The following is a 23721-nucleotide window of genomic DNA, read 5'->3' as shown; positions in this document are numbered from 1 at the left end:
GCAGCAGCATTAATTGCAAAAGGCCAGAAGGTGGCAGCAATTGATGCCTCTTTGTGGCAGAATATTAAGGCCCACTTGGTCAAAAAGTAGTTCTCTTTCATTCAAATGAACCAATGAGCTCCCTCCACGTGGCGTGAACCCTACAAACACCTAGGTGGCTGCCAAGTGGACTCCATGGTGGCATGAGGCATGTCCAAAGTGGCTGGTGATGTGGCTAGTGATGTGGCAATGGAAGCTCCAACTTGGCACATGGTGATCCACTTAGATTCTTGGAGCAAGCAAGCTAGGCCTTCCTTATGCAGCTCCCCTCCTAAGCCGAAAACCCTTTTATGGTCCATGAGCATGCTTTGAAGTTGCTTAGCTCTCGCCCTAGTGATTGCCCCTTTGAAGGGTGGTGGTGCTCCATGATGATCCTCATCAGGCATAACCAAAATTTAGTATGAATAGTATTATGAATAGTAACCATAATGACACAATATAAATAACCAACACCTAAAATGCTAATGTGCCCATGTATGCCTAGTTTATGATTGGTTTGGATAGGTTGGCATGCCAATAGGATTTTGACTTGCAGTTTTGCTTATGGCTTCATGCCATTTTATGATTTATGGCTTCTAGCCATTTCTTTACTCTTTGATATATGAGGCTTTATGCTCGATTGATATTATGGACCTTTAGCCATTCTCTTGCACACCTGGCAGACACTATGTGACCAATGGTGTGATGGCCTGTGGTACTTGATACCCAGTACTAGTTTACCCGTTTATCTAGTCCAGTTTACTTGTATAGGTTACTTGGGCATTAAAGTAAGTCCTAAAAATTTTCTTATAAATAATAAAAATAAAAATCATTAAATTAAATATATTACAAATAGTTCTCAAAAATACATTATGTTTGGAAAAATAGTATAATTTATTTATTTTTAATTATTTAGTTTATCTTTATATTATATTTGCACTACTAAGCCTTATGCTTAGCACGTCGCTTTTTGCCACGTGTAGGTACTGGAGACTAAGAGAGAGAGCCCAGTAGACCATAGACTAGGATTTTTGGGAGTCCAGATCTACATTTGAGTTCAGTGTCACCATCCTCTACAGTGCATTTTGGTAGGACCCACTAGACTTTATTAGTGACTTTGTATTTTGTATCTAGACATTAATTTTGTCGGGTAAATTATGAATTCATGCAATTATTTATAAATTATGTAAATTAATGAAATTTAAGTATTTCATTTATGAAATTGAGCATGAATGATATTATGGATTTGGATTGAGCATGGAGATCAAATGATTGTTTAAAAAATATGAGATGATGTTTGAGATTATGAAAAATTTATATGTTTAAAATTATTATTGAGATTTTAAACAGGTAGAAAATTGTCAAAATTTTAATAAATAAGGGAAAAACTCCGTCGGTTTCTCCGATTAAGTGAACTTAAGTTATTAAAATTAAATTTAATTACTTGGAAATGTAATAAGATAAGATAAAGTGCTGTGGCACAGACTGTAGCACGTCTTACTTGGCTACACTGTGGACGGGTAAAGGATATTACATTATTACTTTCCAAAATTTCATCAACACATTTAGCCCTATTGACTTAGGATTACGAGGGCCACCTTTAACATGGAAAAACCTTCAGAGTAGTCATTTTAACTTCCAAGAAAGATTTGATCGTACTTTGGCTTCCCATAACTGGCTCTTATGTATCTAAATGTATGGGTTAATCACTTGGATGACAGGGTCGAATCATCGACCTATGTTGGTTACCATGGATCCTAGTTTTTGCAGAGCGAAAAAACATTTTAGATATGATGCACATTGGGTTTCTAGTCTAGGTGCTAAGGAAGCTGTGTTGTCAGCTTGGAATTCTGAATTCAGTGAATCGGTTTGTTTAAAGTCTTCTCTATAATTAAAGCTAGTCGACATGCGCTAGTGACTTAGTATAGGCTTGAACCAGAACTGAAATGAGCGAATTAAGCTACTTTAAAAATTATTAGAGGAGACAAAGAAAAGTCAATTAGGATGGGATACTGAGAGAATTAGAGAAATTGAAAAGGAATTACTGTTGAAAATTCATCGGAAGGAGCAATTTTAGGAGCAAAAAGCAAGAATTAATTTGTTTAAATCTGGGGATAAGAACGCTTCCGTCTTTCATGCCAAAGTTATCCAAAGAATGAAAAGAAATTTCATAGTTGGTCCAATGGATGGGTAGGGGGTATGGAAGTCTGATCTTAAAGATATTCAAAAGATTACCCTTACTTCAAAGACATATATGCTTCCTATGGTTCCCGAGATTGTTATTTAGTAACGGATGGCTTTGATAAAAGGATTTCAGATGACATGAACTTGTAACTCGTAAAGCCAATGTCAAGGGAAGAAACTAAACAGGTTATTTGTTCTATAAATCCTTCGAAAGCTCCAAGGGAGAATGGGATGACAGCTCTTTTTTATCACAGATATTGGTCTTTGATTGGTGATGACATTTGTAGAGTAGGGCAAAACTTTTTTGGGGAAGAGAGAATGCTCAGAAATATTAATCATACGATGGTAACTCTCATTCCTAATGTTAAACAGGTTAATTCCATGAAGAACCTTCGACCAACATGTCTGTATAATGTGATGTATAAAATCATTGCAAAAGTTTTTACAAATAGATTACAAACCTTCATGGATTTTATAATTGATGTTGAACATAGTGCTTTTACTAGAGGCAGGCTTATTTCTAATAATATCTTTATTAGCCATGAGCTTTTGCATAGTTTGAAATTGAGGAGAAAATGGTGCAATTATGGTATGGCTTTAAAATTGAATATTAGTAAAGCCTATGAATGTGTTAAGTGGCACTTTCTTTAGTATGTGATGCAGTGTTTTGGGCTCCATGCTAAATGGATTTCTTGGATCATGCAACCTGTTTCCACTGTGTCCTTTTCCTTGTGGCTTAATGGCCACCATACTGGGTTTTTCACCCATCTACAGGTTTGAGGCAGGGAGATCCCCTATCCCCCTACCTATTCCTATTATGTGTGGAGGGTTTATCTCATTTAATTAAGTGGCCTACCTTGTAAGGGTTATCAATATCTAGACATGGTCCTTCCATATCTCACCTTCTTTTTACAGATGATTCTATTCTGTTTGCTAAGGCATTAGTGGAACAAGCAGTCATTATCACAATATGCTCTCAAGTTACTCTATGGCTAGTTGTCAATCTATTAACCTCAATAAATCTACCATAATGTTCAGTCCTAATACCCCACATGATGTTAAAAGGAGATTTGGTTCCGTTTTACAAATTACGAATATTGATGTCTATGATCGGTTCCTTGGTCTCCCTGTGGATATTCCTAGCTTGAAACATCAAGCTTTTGAATTCATTAGAGATGAGTGGTTCAAAAGATATTAGGCTGGAAAGAGAGACTCCTTTATAAGGGGGGTGGAGAAGTGCTAATTAAAGTAGTGGCCTCAACCATTCCATTGCATGTTATGTCATGTTTTCATTTTCCATCTTCCCTTTGCCATAAGATCAATAACTTAGTCTCAAATTTCTGATGGGGGCAATAAAAGGAAGAAAAAAAATTGCATTAGATAGCTTGGTCTCAGTTACGTTAAGATAAAAGGAGTGGAGGGCTAGGTTTAGAGATATGGAAAGCTTTAACAGAGCATTACTGCTAAACAATGCTGGAGAATTCTATCTCACCCTAATTCCTTACTGGCCCATCTTTTGAAAGGGAAATACATCTCTTATTCCTCTTTTTAGTGGGCACATCAATGTAGTAGAGTTTCATGGGGTTGGCAGAGTATTCTTTGGGGCAGGAATGTGCTTAAGCATGGCATCTACTGAAATGTAGGGAATGGAGCATCCATCCTATGCAAGGAAGATAACTGGGTGTCAAATTTATTTCCTCACCCACCTCATGTCAAAATAAATCATAATCCTATAGTTGTTTGCGTTTCCTAGTTGATTCAGAGATCTACCAACTCTTGGAATATTCATGCTCTTAATGAAAATTTTCTAGGGGAAGTTGTCCAACAGATTCTTGCTATGCCTATACCTTGGTTTCAGAAGGAAGACATAATGGTTTAGCACTTTGACATTAAGGGCAATTGTAATATGAAGTCAAGTTATAAGGTAGCTTTTCTTATTCACTCTTAACAAAGATTCAGCTCAAGGAGGTCTAAGACCAAATTATTAGAACAAAAATTCTTCTTTTTGGTGTGTTTTTTGGACGCTGTAAAAGCCCAATAAATTGAAAATCTTTGGTGCCTTTTTCATGAAAAACTGTCGTGTAATGATTTATTAAACAAACAACTTCACATTGTCCCTAACTATATTTTCTATGGGAAACTCTTCACCATCTCTTTTTTACCTGTCCTTATGCTGCAACTCTATGGCTTCATTCTCCCATACTATTACAGTCCACTCTTTTATCTAATTCCAACATTATGAATTGCTAGAATGAAGTCACTTCTCCTCTTTTAATGCATCAAGAGGGTAAGGAGCTCATTCAGAGGATTGCCTTCATATTCTGGCACCTTTGGAAAAGCCAGAATGCAAAGATTTTTAACAATTAAAATTTTAGGTTCCAAGAGGTTCTTTTTGCAGCATCCAAACACTTTGAAGAATTTCAGGAGGCAAATGTTTCTGAGGCAATACCCCACTCCCATTTTTTCTCGCCTAGGTGGTTGTGGTCTCCTCCCCCAACTCCCTTATGCAAAATCAATTTTGATGCCGCAGTTGATAAGAGTCGAAATAAGGAAGTTGTGGCCAGAGTTTACAAGGATCATTCAAGTAGTGTCTTGGATTAGAGGTGCAAACTTTGTTCCTCTATGACAAATCCTTTGATTTTAAAGAGTGTAGCATACAAGGAGGCAATTCTGTGTGCCAAGGATAGAGGCTTTAATAATACAGTGATTGAAGGTGATTCTTCAATTGTCATTGATGCTTTGTGGGGTAATCCTTCCCCAGTCATCATACAAAGTGTCATCTTGGACATCCTGGAATTATCCAAAAGCCTCCCAAACATTAGCTTCTTAGTAGTTCGGAGAGGTTGCAACGCAGCAGTTCATACTTGCTTCTTAGTGTATTCACGATGCTAATTTCAAATATAACTCTTATATGCAACTAAATTTTGTACTTCATGACTTGCCATCTTGATGGCCTTTTGTTATATATTGATATCTTTAAAAGAAAATTCTTCATTATTAATCCTAACTTTTTTTTAGGAATTGGCATCTCAAAATAATTTTTATTATTTTATCTAGGTAACGTAAAATATTAGAATACTTTCTCTCATTACATATGCAATAAATTTTTATAACATTGGTAACTAGAAAAAAAAATATCTAACTTAATTACAATTTTATTATGACACTTTTTCTTAACTATATGATATTGACCCATAAAAATGTATAAACAATTATTGTAATTTACATTTTTTAAATTAATTTTATATAACATTGGCCCCTTCAAGAAAACCCAAGACTGTAACGCTCTCACTTTAGGTAGTCCGTATATTCTACTGTTCCGATGACTAACGTCTGTTTGGATAGCCAGGATGTCTAGAACTACAATCGAACTAGAGTGAGGAGTCATGAGATGATTAAATAAAGACCAAGAAAAATTAAGTAAAAATAAAAGAAATGAATTGCAAAGGAGTTAAACGAGCCGGAGTCACAGCGATGGGTGACCGTATTGGAAAGCGACTGTTAAGACAGTTGTTAACCCCAGACCCGCGAGGAATCCTATGACATAAATATTTGGGACTAAATTAGAGGTTTTGTGAGAATTAAATGACATTAAAAATGTTAAAGAAAATTTAAGAAAATTAGCCAATTAGTAAAGGGAAATTATAACCCGACTAGCATAACGAAGAGCATTTTGGTCATTTTACTCTCAGAGTTAAATTTTGACCTAAATGCTAATTAAAATGAGAGAGATTAAAACACATAAAATAAATTAAATTGTGAAATTTTGTATAGAAATGGGAAAATAAAAGAAAAGAAAAAGAAATAAAATTATTGCATGAGCATGATGTCATAATGACATCATTTAAAAAGGTGTGACCAATTAAAATTTTACAACTAAAATTAAAGGATATGAAGAGAGTTAAAGAATTAAAATTAACAAGAAAACAAAAAAGGGGGTCATCATCTTCATTTCTTCTTTATGGCCGAACCTCTCTCTTCCTAAGCTCCCACCATTTTCTTCCTTGTTAACTTGATTTCTCATGTTGTTCCACCCCAAATCCTATAACTCTCTTCACTAAAACTTGAGTCTACACCTTGGAGAAGCTAGTAGTAGCAAAAAAGAAAGGAAGATAGTGAAGATTTCTAAGCTTGGAAAATCCCTTGATTAAGGTTAGTGCCTAATTCTTCTCCTTTCTTTTATTAAACATTGAATTGAAGTTGAGATGAGTGGGAATTGTATGAAATTATAAGAAATTGACATGTATATGAGAGAGGAAGAATTCGGCAACCTTGGTGACCATAAGGGTTTGATGAATTTTTGAATATAAACTAGCTTAATGATGATGATTGATGACTAAAAGTGTATTAGAAGTTATATGTGAGAAATTTATATGAATTGAGATATGTTGAATTAGGGTTTTGGTCATAAATTGAGGATTTTGTGCTATGCTTGAAATTGACCTTGTTGAAATTAATTGTTGCTTAGTATGCCAATTTGTAGTTTGAGAGATTGGAGGAAATTGTATTGGGAGTGTACTCTTCATGCAGTTGTGGGACTCTTTGAGTCCATTGTTGATTTTGACCTATAACTAGAAATGTGTTACTCCAATTGATATGAGGATAATTGGAGATGAAACTAAGGCCAAAATACTCCATTTTTCATGAAAAAATCATACCCAAAATCTGTTCACAACTAGACCTAAAAACTGCTTGAATCCAGTTGCCCATACGCTAAACCCAGAAAAATGACTAAATAAACAATACATGTTCATTTGGCCATAACTCCTTCTAGAAAGGTTAGAATGACCTAATTTTTATACCATCGGAAAGGTTAGACATAGGAACACAACTTTCATGGAGAACACAGAACCCAAAATTGCCTCTAACCAAATTAAATTGTTAGCACAATTTAGGTCAACAAAACTGTCCAGAACCAAACTACCCAAAAATTCTGGACTTAGGCATAACCGACCAGTTTTGGCAAAAAAGCTATAACTTGGTCCACAAAATTGAAAATGCAATGAAAATAGTCCCAAAATATTTATAAGATATATATCTACAATATTGGTGTTTTGACCAGAATCAAATTGTTAGAAAAATTTAGTACACCAATTCTTGAAATTTGCCTCAACTATCACCTGACCCTAGAACAGTTTTTATACTATAACTTTCACCAGGAAATCCCAAATTTGATGAGCCAAACTGTTCTGAAAACCTAAGAGACAAGGCTCCAACTTTGATTTGGAAACTTGCATCAAATTTAGAGTGTAAGAACCCTAAAATGGGAGTCAAAACTACTGACCTGAACCTGGAATCCTGTAGACACAGGGTACCTGAGTCAAGGCTAGTTAATTGGCTATAACTAATTCTAAAAAACTTGAAAAATTGTAATTCAAAATTTTGAGTGATTATGAGACATAGGGTAACAACTTCTATGAAGAACATAAGACCTAAAAGTGTTAGTAGTATGCCCTAGAGCATATCATTTAGTATGTATCTTGTACATATTTTTATTAATAAAAGGCATTTCCACTTTTTCGTTTACATAATATATTTATGTGTAATAGAAAAGGTCCATTGATATTTTGTTAGAAATTCTATTCTTAAGTTGTTAAGAATATGAGTGATAGTATTTCTAGTACAAAGTATCATAAATAGGTTCACAATCGAGGATACTTCATAATAAGGACATGACTTATCTAGAGAGATTGTATTCATGTTTGTTCCCAAGTTATTTATATGAGATATAAATAAGATGGAATGGTGAGTCTCATGCCATATGACAAACATGATAGGCACTTATAAATGATAAGTAGGCCGAACCAGTGACACTAATGACAAGCACATGGAGTTTACTCTTGTCAATGTTTTATCATAAATCATATCAGTGCATATAATCTTTAGAACTGAGATAGCACAGTTATCTTGTATATAGGTAGTTTGAGTTTGATACTGTTTTCATACTTGTACTATGTATGGGTGTATGGGCATGTGTTGGCTCCTACTAGTTATATATGGAGGTAGGTGTTGATCAAGATGGAATCTGTTCCTCTAAGTAAATAGAGATAAAATCCTATGTTCATTTAATTGTTCTTGATGTTTCAAGTTTCTGGCCAGGACAGATAGATTTAATCAGAAAAGAGTTTCTGATGAGAAAATCTTTTTAATCAAGAACTGGAATTAAAGGAGAACATAATATTCATAGCAAATGGAGTTTGACATAAACCATGACTCCAGCTTGAGTTGGGATTTTGTAACAGAGAGATTCTAGTGCATGGTAACATATGATTATAGGTTCATTTAAGGTAAACCTCCTTACTAATTAGGTGTCCATGGCATACTATGCTAGGTGTTAACCATGGTCTATGAGGTGCATAAAATGATTTAGAGAAATCATTTATGGTAAGAAAGAGTTCTGAAGGTATTAAGAGTTGATATCATATCTCATTGCCAATTAGTGATGAGCCTAGTAAGTCACATACATACACAAGCTATCACCTAATTAAATATGATTTAATTAATTAATTAAAGAGTTTAATTGATTAATTAAATAGGTTTGGTTTGTAATTAGATTGCAAAGTCCCTAGCATGGCTTGAAACCAAATCTAGATTATTGGATGTATAGTATAAGTTAAATTTATATTTAAAGTGTTTAAATATGAATTTAATTAATGAGAAATTAATTAATAGAGATTAATTCATTAATTTATATTTGATATAAATTCATTAGAAGAAGAGAAATAATTATTTTGGATTGAGAACTCAAAATTAAGACACAGGGGCATTTTGGTCATTTCACAGTGTGACACGTGGCACCATGAGATGGTGACACATGGCATTACACATAAGCTTGCCAAATATCTTTTAATCATGTAAGATGATTAAAATTAAGATTAAATATAGGTTTGACACTTGGCACAATGTGATTGGGTTACTTAAACCTAGAGTTAATCAAAGGGTGATATGTGGCAAGGGTTTAATGTGTTAACCTAGCTATATAAGTGTTGTTATGAAGAGAAAATAAAATAGCCAGCAGCTATTCCTCTTTGTGCCGCCAAATTGAAGCCTCCCATTCTCTCTTCATCTTCTTCTCTCATCAATCCAAGAGATTAGCAAACAATCTCTTGAATTAAGAACACCAGAAATTGTTTATAGTGTCCTGTTTACATCTCTAATCTCTTAAAAGGCAGAACTTGAATTTCTAATTAATAGAAAAAGCTTTAGAAGCTATTCAAGGGCTGCCATAGGTGTTCTTGGTGTGGACAAGCTAGAGGGACAATATTTGGTGTCCTGAAGACGAATCTCAAAGGCGCAAATACGCTACAGTGCATCAAGAGGTTAGAGTAATCGTTCTTGATTTAATCTAGGGTTCTAAAATTAATCCGATTAATTTTAGAATCTTAAATGGCAAATACATATCAAAAAACATATTAAGAGAGTTTTAATATGTTGTTTATCATTGAAATCAAATAGATAAAAATAAATCTTGCATGATGCATGTGACCCTAGGTGAAAATTTTTGAAGTCAATGGTATAAACTTGTGTTTTTCACGCTTTCGTTCCTTCAATTGGTATCAGAGCCACTATATTTGCCATTTAGATTGTTGATTATATGATTTAATTGTGTATTTTGATCATGAGATGATTTATCCATTACTGGTTGCAATGGAGGTGTGGCGGCATGCTTGAAAAACACCATCAATGGTGCGCATGGTTTGGCTTCCATGGGTGGTTCAAGGTTTAGCTTTTAATTCTGCAATTGTTGTATGATCTAAGGCCTATTCTTTGACTAATTAAAGTGTTTAATTAGTATTTTTAATCATACAATTAAATTATGATTCAAATCAGAATTTTAAAAATTGTTTGAATGTGATTCAAATCTGAATTTTAAAAGTTGTTTGAATGTGATTCAAATATGAATTTTTAAAGTTGTTTGAATCATATTCAAATCTGAATTTTTAAAGTTGATTGAATAATATTCAGATCTGTTTTTTAAAAAAATGTTTGAATGTGATTCAAATCTAATTTTTTAAGAAATGTTTGAATGTGATTCAAATCTGAATTTTTAAATTTGTTTGAATGAGATTCAAATATGAATTTTTAAATTTATTTGAATCATATTCAAATCTGAATTTTTAAGTTGAATATGAGATATTCAATTTAGTTTAAGTATGTATGTTTTATTTAATTGTTAAATAGTGATATGCATGATGGATGATCATGGACTATAAAAGACCAATGTGATTGGATTTATTTCTTTTATGTTTCTTTGGGATTGTAAATTAATTAATTTATTTTAATTTATTTTGGGCATATATTATTAAGTTTGTAATAATTTTTTGATTGTAATTTCATTTATTTAAGTTCTTGTAAATTCGCCTTGGTATGCCAAGGATTACTATGTAATATTGGATTGCAAGAAGTTCAAGGAGGTCAAGAGCATTGGTGGGACTAGTGGGAGGAATTCAAGATCAAGTGTTGATTATGTACTCCTTTAGCAACTCTTGTAAAATGAATGAATGAAATGCACCTAGGAATACCCTGATTCAATTCTTGGTGGCTCAGAATTGAATCCCTTAGAAAGTCCGTGATCATACCATATTTACTGCTTATCCATGAATGCATGAGATGTATGGGAATGTATGCAATTATATGATATATGCATGCTAAATGGATAATGTGCAAAATGAGACCTAAATAGTAATTAGGATGACCATAAAATCTTCCAAACAAATGATTAAGTTGAAAATGCTATAATTAAAGTAATTATAACATAGGCCCTCCATTGGGGCAATTATTTTAAGAAATTTTAAATAGTTGCATAAGATGCAATTAATTTAAGAGATTTTCTTAAGAATAATTATTAAGCGTATGATGTTGTAAATATGTAAATGGTTTGGTGGCCAATATTGGATGTACCTGAGGACATTAAAATTATTTGCATAATTACTGGCTCAATGGGATCAACTTAACTAATGCAAAATAAGTCAATAATGAATGTACCTGAGATTTTGAGCATTAGGGGCTAGGTAAAGGATTGAACCTCACATGAGATGTGATGGGCAAAGAGTTGCTCACTTATAGTTTATTGTAATTCCAATAACGGATGTACCTGAGGATGATCAATAGAATTATAAGAATTTAATCACCCACTAGAAATCCATCCAACTAGGATTTCCGTTTTCTACTTTGGAAGTGTAGGATTCGCTAACTTAGTGGGAGGACCAATTTGATTAAAAGACCATAATCATTTTGGTTAAATACATAATACATTTACTAATTAATCTGATTATTTTCTGCAGTTAATTTTCTGATAATAATGAGCACAGAACAACCACCACCATCCAATATCCTTGCAAGCATACTTGATTGCAATAGGTTGACAGGACCTAATCTCTCTAATTGGCTAAGAAATTTGAAACTTGTCCTGAACCTTGAACATATAGGATATATTCTAGATTTAAATGTTCCTAGTCTCTTACCTCTAGAGGCCACACAAGAGGAATATGAAACTTTGGACAAGTGGAAGGAGCATGATATGAGAGCTAAGTGTTACATGCTTGCTTCCATGAGTAATGAGTTACAGAAGCAGCATGAGAATATGCAGAGTGCGAGTGAGATCCTCCTTCACCTAAAAGAGTTGTATGGTGAGTATAGTACGAATGCTAGGTATGAGATATCTAGGCAGCTGTTCCGCATGAGGATGTCTGAGGGACAGAATGTTGGGGATCATGTCCACAAGATGATTCGGCTGATTGAGCAGTTGGAACATCTTGACTTCAACATGGATTTCCAACTACAGACGGATTTGATCCTTCAGTCCCTTCCTGAGTCTTTTGGGAATTTTATGATAAATTTCCATATGACTAAACAGGAATGCACCTTAGCTGGTTTACTCAACATGCTGGTTATTGCCCAAAAGAATATGCCGAGCAATAAAGGAAAAGAGGTAGCTTTAATTGCATCTTTTTCTGCTGAAAAGTCCAACAATAAGAAGGGCAATAAGAAAAAGAAACCTCAGATTCCTGGTCCTTCCAAGAAAATAGCTAAACAGAAAAGGAAGACTAAAGCTGATGGAGGCAAAGGAAAGTGTTTCCACTACCAAAAGGATGGGCACTGGAAAAGGAACTGCCCAGAGTATCTTGCTTCTCTGAAGGACAAGAAGGATACACCTTCGGAAGATATGTCCATATCTTGTTATTTAGATTCTGATGATACTCATGTTCATCTACAGCTTGGGTTTTAGATACTAGTGCCAGTTCTCACATTTTTAATGATATGCAGGAACTAGCAAATAGTAGCAGCTTGCGTTCTCAAGATGTTAGAGTCCGGATTGGCAATTGCTCAACTGTTGAAGCTTTAGCCATAGGATCTAAATCTTTTTACATGTTTGGACATGTTTTGTGTTTGGATAATATTTTATATGTACCTGATGCTTTTAAGAACATCATTTCTATATCTACTTTGACTAGAAATGGCTATGAATTTCAGTTCACAGATGATGTTTGTAATATTTATTTTGGAAATAAATATGTTGGTTCGGGTTATATGAATGATGGTCTTTATTATTTGGATAATAATGACAAACACAAAATGAATGCAAATGATCTAAATGAATACAATGCCATGGTGAAAACCAACTCAAGTTCAAAATATATTTGGCACTTAAGGTTATGTCATGTTACAGAAGATAGGATTGCAAAATTGAAGAAAATGGGGATTCTATCCTCATTGGGCTCTGAGCCTACTCCAACTTGTGAATCTTGCCTTGAGGACAAAATGACTAGATCACCCTTTGTTGGACAAGGGCTAAGAGCTGAAAATATTTTGGAGCTAATACATAGTGATGTATGTGGTCCATTTAAGGAAATGGCTAGAGGCGGTTTTCATTATTTTATTACCTTTACTGATGATAAATCAAGGTTTGGGTATTTGTATTTGATGAAATACAAACATGAATCCTTTGAAAAGTTCAAAGAATTTAAATATGAAGTAGAAAATCAAACAGGAAAGAGTATTAAAACTCTTCGATCAGATCGTGGAAGTGAATATTTGAGTACTGAATTTGATGAATACTTGAGAGAGCACGGCATTGTTTCCTAACTGACTCCTCCAAGAATGCCACAGCTGAATGGTGTATCTGAAAGGAGAAATCGTACCTTATTAGATATGGTACGTAGTATGATGAGCTATACTGATATACCAATCTCCTTTTGGGGATTTGCATTAGAATCAGCTTTGTATATTCTGAATAGGATTCCATTAAAATCAGTTTCTTCCACACCTTATGAGATATGGCATGGAAGAAAATCAAGTCTTAAATATGTTAAAATTTGGGGTTGTCCAGCTTATATCAAAAAGCTGAACACTGATAAATTGGAGACCAGATCAGAAAAGGGTCGATTTGTTGGATATCCAAAAGATAGTTTTGGATATTATTTTTATTTGCCTACTTCACAAAAGGTTGTGATAAGTAGAGATGCCACATTTCTTGAACAACAGTTTGTTCAAGAAGGAGGCAGAGGAAGCCAAATAGAGTTAGAATTGGAGAATTCTGACCAACCAACAGATCAGATGGATATAGATCCATCTAGTCAACCTACAGCCATTGATGAAACATCTACAGCTATTCCTCGTAGAACAACCAGGGTATCTCACCCACCAGTGAGATATGGTTTCCTTCATGAAGAAGAACAAGAGTTGTCTACTCATGAAGAATTAAATCATGGAGATGATCCACTTACCTATGAAGAAGCTATATCAGATATAGACTCTTCAAAATAGATTGATGCTATGAAATCTGAAATTGATTCCATGTATAAGAATCAAGTTTGGGATCTTGTTGACCCACCTGAAGGTATTGTACCTATAGGGAACAAAAGGGTTTTCAAGAAGAAAATTGATTCTGATGGAAAGGTAGAAACCTATAAGGCAAGGCTAGTAGCGAAAGGGTTTCGCCAAAGACAAGGAATCGACTATGAGGAGACTTTCTCACCTGTTGCCATGCTTAAATCAATTAGGATTCTATTAGCAATAGCTGCATATTATGATTATGAGATTTGGCAAATGGATGTCAAAATAGTTTTTCTCAATGGATACATTGAAGAAAATATTTTCATGGAACAACCTAGGGGTTTTGAATCCCAAGATGGTTCCAAGGTATGCAAGCTAAAGCGATCCATTTATGGGTTAAAACAAGCTTCGAGGAGTTGGAACATCCGTTTTGATGAAGCCATTAAAGCCTTTGGTTTTATTAAAAATGAGGATGAGCCATATGTATATAAGAAGGTTAGTGACAGTGCTATCACTTTCCTTGTCTTATATGTGGATGACATATTGTTGATGGATAATGACACAGGTATGTTGACAATTGTAAAGGTAAGGTTGTCAAATACATTCTCCATGAAATACTTAAGGGAGGCAACCTATATTCTTAGGATTCGCATCTATAGAGATAGAGCAAAAAGAATAATTGATTTATCCCAAAGTCTATACTTGGAAAAGGTGTTAAAGAGGTTTAACATGCTTGATTCCAAGAGAGGATTGTTACCAGTGAGACATGGTATCCATCTTTCTAAAAAGATGTCTCCAAAGACACCTGAAGAAAGAGATAAAATGGCCAGGATTCCATATGCTTCGGCTATTGAAAGTTTAATGTATTCAATGTTGTGTACTAGGCCAGATATCGCATATGCTGTTAGTTTGACTAGCAGGTATCAATCCAATCCAGGTTTGGAACACTGGATAGCTGTCAAGAATATCCTTAAGTACTTGAGAAGAACTAAGGATTTATTCTTGATATATGGAGGTGGAGACTTGCAATTGGATGGTTATCCGATTCGATTTCCAATCGGATATCGATGATAGAAAGTCTACCTCGGATATGTGTTCATTTGTAATGGAGGTGCGATCGGTTGGAAGAGTTCCAAGCGAGCACATTGCAGATTCCACTATAGAGGCTGAGTATATTGCTGCATCAAATGTTGTAAAGGAAGCTGTTTGGATAAAGAAGTTCGTGACAGAACTTACAGTAGTTCCTTCCATTGAGTCAGCAGTTCCACTACACTGTGACAATAATGGAGCAGTCAAACAGGCTAAAGAACCAAGGTCTCACCAGAAATCCAAACATATAGAAAGGCGCTACCACATTATCAGAGAAATAGTTGGGCAAGGCGATGTAGCCATGCAGAAAATAGCATCAGCTGAAAATCCAGCTGATCCATTCACTAAGCCTTTGTCACAGACTCAGCTAGACCGACATCTTGAGAAGATGAGTCTAAGATATTGTAATGAATGGCTCTAGTGCTAGTGGAAGATTGTTAGTAGTATGCCCTAGAGCATATCATTTAGTATGTATCTTGTACATATTTTTATTAATAAAAGGCATTTCCATTTTTCTGTTTACATAATATATTTATGTGTAATAGAAAAGGTCCATTGTTATTTTGTTAGAAATTCTATTCTTAAGTTGTTAAGAATATGAGTGACAGTATTTCTAGTATAAAGTATCATAAATAGGTTCACAATCGAGGATACTTCATAATAAGGACATGACTTATCTAGATAGATTGTATTCATGTTTGTTCCCAAGTTATTTATATGAGATATAAATAAGATGGAATGGTGAGTCTCATGCCATATGACAAACATGATAGGCACTTATAAATGATAAGTAGGCCGAACCAGTGACACTTATGACAAGCACATGGAGTTTACTCTTGTCAATGTTTTGTCATAAATCATATCAGTGCATATAATCTTTAAACCTGAGATAGCACAGTTATCTTGTATATAGGTAGTTTGAGTTTGATACTGTTTTCATACTTGTACTGTGTATGGGTGTATGGGCATGTGTTGGCTCCTACTAGTTATATATGGAGGTAGGTGTTGATCAAGATGGAATCTGTTCGTCTAAGTAACTAGAGATAAAATCCTATGCTCATTTAATTGTTCTTGATGTTTCAAGTTCCTGGCCAGGACAGATAGATTTAATCAGAAAAGAGTTTTTGATGAGAAAATCTTTTTAATCAAGAACTGGAATTAAAAGAGAACATAATATTCATAGCAAATAGAGTTTGACATAAACCATGACTCCAGCTTGAGTTGGGATTTTGTAACAGAGAGATTCTAGTGCATGGTAACATATGATTATAGGTTCATTTAAGGTAAACCTCCTTACTAATTGGGTGTCCATGGCATGTTATGCTAGGTGTTAACCATGGTCTATGAGGTGCATAAAATGATTTAGAGAAATCATTTATGGTAAAAAAGAGTTCTGAAGGTATTAAGAGTTGATATCATATCTCATTGCCAATTAGTGATGAGCCTAGTAAGTCACATACATACATAAGTTATCACCTAATTAAATATGATTTAATTAATTAATTAAAGAGTTTAATTGATTAATTAAATAGGTTTGGTTTGCAATTAGATTGCAAAGTCCTTAGCATGACTTGAAACCAAATCTAGATTATTGGATGTATAGTATAAGTTAAATTTATATTTAAAGTGTTTAAATATGAATTTAATTAATGAGAAATTAATTAATAGAGATTAATTCATTAATTTATATTTGATATAAATTAATTAGAAGAAGAGAAATAATTATTTTAGGTTGAGAACTCAAAATTAAGACACAGGGGCATTTTGGTCATTTCGCAGTGTGACATGTGGCACCATGAGATGGTGACACATGGCATTACACATAAGCTTGCCAAATATCTTTTAATCATGTAAGATGATTAAAATTAAGATTAAATATAGGTTTGACACTTGACACAATGTGATTGGGTCACTTAAACCTAAAGTTAATCAAAGGGTGATATGTGGCAAGGGTTTAATGCGTTAACCTAGCTATATAAGTGTTGTTATGAAGAGAAAATAAAATAGCCAGCAGCTATTCTTCTTTGTGCCGTCACATTGAAGCCTCCCATTCTCTCTTCATCTTCTTCTCTCATCAATCCAAGAGATTAGCAAACAATCTCTTGAATTAAGAACACCAGAAATTGTTTCTAGTGTCCTGTTTATATCTCTAATCTCTTAAAAGGCAGAACTTGAATTTCTAATTAATAGAAAAAGCTTTAGAAGCTGTTCAAGGGCCGCCATAGGTGTTCTTGGTGTGGACAAGCTAAAGGGATAACATTTGGTGTCCTGAAGACGAATCTCAAAAGCGCAAATACGCTGCAGTGCATCAAGAGGTTAGTGTAATCGTTCTTGATTTAATCTAGGGTTCTAAAATTAATCTGATTAATTTTAAAATCTTAAATGGCAAATACAGATCCAAAAACATATTAAAAGAGTTTTAATATGCTGTTTATCATTGAAATCAAATAGATAAAAATAAATCTTGCATGATGCATGTGACCTTAGGTGAAAATTTTTGAATTTAATGGTATAAACTTGTGTTTTTTATGCTTCCGTTCCTTCAAAAAGTGGCTGTAATATGTCCAAATAATTAGGAAAATATTGAATCCAGAATCTGCCTGGTTCTGAAACTAGAGTGAGTTAAAGAATTAGTTATGGTAATTTGACCATAACTTGAGTTCTAAAACTTCAAATAAAATGAATGAAAAAGGAAAACAAAGACATAGAGAAACAACTTCCATTGAGAAAGTGTGGCTAAATAGTGGCCACATCTTGACCAATTTGTTAGGTGAACTTAAGACATCAAATCTGGACCTTGAGAAATGTTCATAAAATGACTTATTATATGATATGAAGTTAATCAAAATGAATTGTTAAACATAAAATGAATATGCACGTGGGACTTATGTTTCCCATCATAAGTAACATGAAAATGTCATTAAATACAACTAGTACATAATATGAAACTATAAATACTTAATAATATTAATTTGCCCAAAGTATACCTAGACTTATTTATATAGCATGGATCGATTGGTATACCAATTAGGGACTACAGATTGTAGTACTGCCCACAAGAATAATCATTGATAGACAATATATGTCTAAGATGGTTATTCTACTGGCTTTATGCCTGCCCGTTGGCCATTGTGCCTAATTTTATTTCTGGCTTTATGCCTGCCCGCTGGCCTTGTGCCTGACATGACAGATGTATACATGTTAGACATACGGATGTTTAACTAGTATACTCTCATGTATCCAGTCTTTATAGTTTGTTATAGGTTACTTGGGCACAGATACGAGTAATAAGTCTTAAATTTAAATAATTTCATGAAGAGATTACAGATATGAGCAATAAGATTGAAAATGACATAAATGAACAAAGAAGATCTTAATAACTTACTTGCTCCCAAGATTTCATAAAATATGTAAATGACTTAGAAATTTATGAAATTACACCTAGAATAATTATTTAATTATTAGTTATTTTTTCTTTATTTTATGCTCCACTAAGCGTTATGCTTAGCTTGTTGGTTTTCCCATCGCGTAGGTACTGGAGAGCAGCAGCAGCATCAGCAGCAGTAATTAGGGGTGTGCAGTTTTCGGTTTAAACCGAAAAACCGAACCGAACCGATTAATTCGGTTCAATCGGTTCGGTTTTAAAATTTAATCGGTTCGATTCGGTTTATAATTTTGATAATTTCGGATTAATCCGTTCGATTCTGTTATTTTCATAAAAAAATCAAAAAAACCGAACCGAACCGAAATTATTAATATATATAGGAAATAAAAAAAAATCGAACCAAATTGAATCGAACCGAATCGAGCCAATCGGTTCGATTTAGTTCGATTTTCTCTTATCAATCGGTTCGGTTCAGTTTTAAAATTTTTTATTTTCGATTTTCGGTTTTATCAGTTCGGTTCGGTTCGGAACCGAACCGACCGTTTGCACACCCCTGGCAGTAGTGCCTAGACAAGATTTAGCCAGATATGCTACAGTGTAGGTTGTCACCTCAGCAGTCCATTTTGGTAGGGCTCATGTATATTTAGATTTTGTATTTTGGTTATTATATATAAGTAAACGATGTAAATCATTTTGAGTTGTAAATAAATTGTAAATTATTGTATATGAATTTTATATGAATGAATGAATGAATGAAACTTAACATTTTTTTTGAAATTGTATGAGCAGAAATGTTATGATATGACATATTGAAACATGAGGTAGATATGAAATTATTTTAACAGATAAATAGTCTACACCCGCCAAACACTAATAAAACAGAGGAGACTCTGTCTGGGTCTCCACAAAAATAAGATGTGATATAAAAACAAAGAAAAAAAATTTTCTACACGTAAGATAATATAATTAAATTAATATTGTATACGACAAGACAGGATAGAGTACTCCAGCACCGAATGTAGCACGCCTTGCTCGGCTATACTGTAGACTGGTGAGGGGTGTTACAAGGACTAAGCCCCATGATGTGCTTTACGCAAAGGACCGGTCAGTGTTCTCAGATTTTTGTCATGAGAAGCTTAACATTCTTGATATATAGACTAGAAGAAAAGGGGAAGGTTATGAACAGTTGTTATCAATTAAATTCTTCTTTTTCTTCTTTTTTTAATGAACAAGTGCATAAACTATTTTGGTAAAACAATTGGACATGTTCTAAAAATTTTAAAAAAAGTATCCTGAAAGAGAGACATGGTTCTGGTGCAAGATAAAACTAGATATGCAATATGATTAGTGATCACCAGGGGGTTCATCTAGGTCAATAATGTTATTGCTCAAGCAAGAAACACGGAAACACTTGTGAAGAAAAATTATAAAGACCCAATAGATGGATTCAAATGCATGGATCCTAACCGAAGTTCATACAACCCTAAGATCTCTACCATATTTGTATCATTAGTCTATCATATAATTACATGAATAACATTAACTATATAGATTAGTTTACAGTCTAGATGTGTATCTTATTTGCAAAATTATCAATGCTCTACAAATGAATCAAGCAAGAGTCTTTTAAGGATGTCAAGAAAAAGCCAATGCACCACCACTCAGTGCATACACTTCACATTTCTGTATATGATTTTCTTCTTTTTCTTCTATTATCCAATGAAAGACAAAAGCTTAGCTATTTATAAAGTTACAGTGTCTTTTGGCCAATAGTTGTATCACTTCATATATATTACTATTAAGAAAAGTTATATCTCTTTATGTAGTTATATCTTTTGATCAATATACATAACTTTTAAATTTTTGCCACCTTTTAGCAATGTACATGACTTTTAGATTTTAAGTCTAATGGATCTGAGTTGACCCACATGGGTGACCCAATATATATCCCACTCCCACATGATGGTCAACTCTTATTTTAAATTCTACAATATTCATGCTTCACAAATAGATTGTGTGATCAGTGCATACTTTGAAAGTACATTTGGTATATACTTGTTAGGATAATATAACATCTCGACTGATAGGGCTTAGAATAAATGTAGGATGCGGCGTCCTAGATCATTTATCACATTCAAATCTCTCTCGATCTCATTTACATATTCTGAGTTTATAATTATGTCTTTATCGCAAACATAAACATAATTGAGTAGCCTATGAACACAGATTAATGTAACAATTCTAATGATCTTTCTCTTTTCATGATACTCTTAACCTTAATTTAACTTACTTTTCTAGAAATGCCCTTCTAGACTAAATCTTTTATAGTCCTTTGGCAACACCCTAAGATAGCAAACATTAAACTAATTCTCAAGTAACTGATTAGAGTCATGAGGATACTTGGTAAAGATTACTTATAACCTTTAGGGTCTCACACAATATCAAGTAGAGTTCACACTTGCATTCCCCTTGATGAACACAAATTGCACATGTGGTATGAATCACATGCTATGGTACTTGTTCCTTTCCCATGAAGCATATGTTTTTATTAAATACCATACAGATGATAGTTCAGACACCCTAGTATTTAACTTTGAGTTCACTTGTCTACTCTTTCATATTAGAATTCACATCTAGCATTCAAGACAGATAATGTGACTTAAATCACTTATGGTCAATGCAATTACTTAGCTTACAATGACCCTAGTTCTTCATCTCTTTTCTGAGGCGACATTTCATATTATAAGCTTTTAGTTCTTTGTTATTATCACATAAATAATAATAATAAGCTTATAACTGTCTCATCCCCATCTACCACTAAAGTTATGAGGGTGATTGCCTGTGTGAGAATGTCAATCTTTTTATTTGTCCAATATACTTATCAAGTTCTAATATATATTCCAAACATATATACTTACATATGTACATAAATCAACAAAAAATAATTTAGGCATATGAACATGTTTGGAAAAATTATATAATATAAGTACAATAACATTTATGCAAACCCAAAAACTTAATATGCCTATTGTAAACATCTTTTACAATAGGTTATCATATCAGGCATAAATGTGTACTCCGTGTTCATATCTTTTCTTGCAAATATGTCTCCAATAATTATATTTAATATCAATAAGTTTTTAGATACCTTAGTATTCTCTTAACTATTTTTCAAAGTTAATATCCTTAATCAAATTAGTATATATTAACCAACCCAACAACATAGCAGATATAATTACCTTAGCATGTGGGATTTTTCCCATTTGCTCTCTTTTTGGTAAATCAACCAATTCACATACTTGGTTTGATTCATAAAATACACATTTTCTTCTATTGCCTTAATTCATTCATTCTTAGCAAGGCATATAAAGCCATTCATCCTTGGCAGGGCATAAAGGGATATACTTATTATAACCTTTTTCTTTATCTTATAGAGTAATTATAAATGCTTCCTCTTCAATCTCAATCTCGGCGATCAAGTCGTATGAATGTTTCCCATCGTTGTTTTGAGATTAACAAATTAAGTCGTCAATGTTTATGTTACTCCCACTAGGACTAGCAATATACGTTGGATTCTTTACAGGTTGTATTTCAATGGCAATTGAAACTTATTTCATTGTCAATTGAAATATTCCCACTCGAAAAAAAAATCCATTTGGATTTGCATAGCAAAAATGGTCTAGTCCGCAATTTAATATAAAGATGGATCTTGACCTATCTCGCCCTGTTGAGAAAAGTCATTCTTTAAGAATGTGAATCTTATTATTCAAATTCAGTTACCATGTTACTATCTTGTTCACTCATAAATACATGTCCTTTTGACTGTCCTGAGTATCTTATAACAATACATTTCGTTTTACTTGAACCAAATTTTCTATATTTATAAGGAGGATTGTAAACAAAAACAACATATACTTAAGGTTTCCATAACACTTAAGTCAGGTTTCTATGAGTCCATACACATATGAAGTTATAGTAATTGATTTAGATGAAACTTAGTTAAGGACAAATGTAGCGGTAAGCAATTTATTGCCCCAATAGGTAATAGGAAATTGATGAGTCTCTTACTCTTTCAGAACGTATGAGATTTTCATATTAATATATATAAACTAATATGAGACAATATGTAATAAATCCTAAATTCATACACATAAATATCCTACACAATTATTAATTATGCTAACATTTATTCCATTCTAGACTTTAAATTGAAAGTTTACTATATTCCCAATCATCATCTAAAATTTTAATGTGTAATAAGTTTAACGTAATTAATCATGTAAGAAACTATAATCTTAAATTATGCAAATTCAAGATTCAATAATAACTTCAATAACTAATATTGAAATATTAAGTAAGACACACATACAGGCCTTATATTTATAGTTATTTACATATAAATAACTTTCTAAAAATAACTTGTGGCATTATATATATATATATATATATATAAAATGCCACAAGTGAAATAAAATAACAAAAATTTTATATTTATATTACATAAATAATTTAATTCAATCTCGATATAAAATTTTTAAAAAAATTTAGAAGCTAAAATTAATTTTCAATGAAGTTAATTAAAACTAATTTTAATTGAATTCATCAAAATATTAATTTTAGTCTACCCCATATAATTTTAGAAATTCATTTTCTAAAATATAAATGAATTAAATATTTTTAATTCTATTTCCTAATTATAGAAACATTGATTCCAAAACAATTTTAGAATTACTACAAAAATTTTAATGACGTTAATTAAAACTAATCTTAATTGATTTCATCAAATTAATTTATTTGTCCACTGTTTGTCATTTTTAATTTTAGAAATATTTTTTCTAAAATTAAATATTAAATTAAACAATTTAATTCAATAATTTATTTTTAAATTGTAATCAATAAATTTTAGAAACTAATTTGACAATTTAAATCAATAAATTCTTCCTCCAATTGCCCTTTAATTAATTTTAAAAAATAATTTCTAAAATTAATATAAAATTAAACAATTTAATTCCAATACCAAATAACTTACATGCCTCCTTTGATTAATTCTGGAAAATATTTTCTAAAATTAATTTAAATTAAACGATTTAATTATATCCCAAATCGACTAGAATTAAAATTACGATTTGAAATGACTTGACAATTTTAATCCAAGTTCTAATTCAATTAGGATTAAAAAAATTATTTTATTTGAATTAAACTAATTTAATTCAAATCCTAATTAAAAAATAAGGGCAGTATATAGTGGTGCCATGGTGATAATTCTCTCC

This window comes from Hevea brasiliensis, unplaced genomic scaffold (genome assembly GCF_030052815.1).
Source record: "Hevea brasiliensis isolate MT/VB/25A 57/8 unplaced genomic scaffold, ASM3005281v1 Scaf9, whole genome shotgun sequence".
In the NCBI taxonomy this organism is placed as follows: Eukaryota; Viridiplantae; Streptophyta; class Magnoliopsida; order Malpighiales; family Euphorbiaceae; genus Hevea; species Hevea brasiliensis.
Note: the sequence above shows the minus strand (reverse complement) of the source record.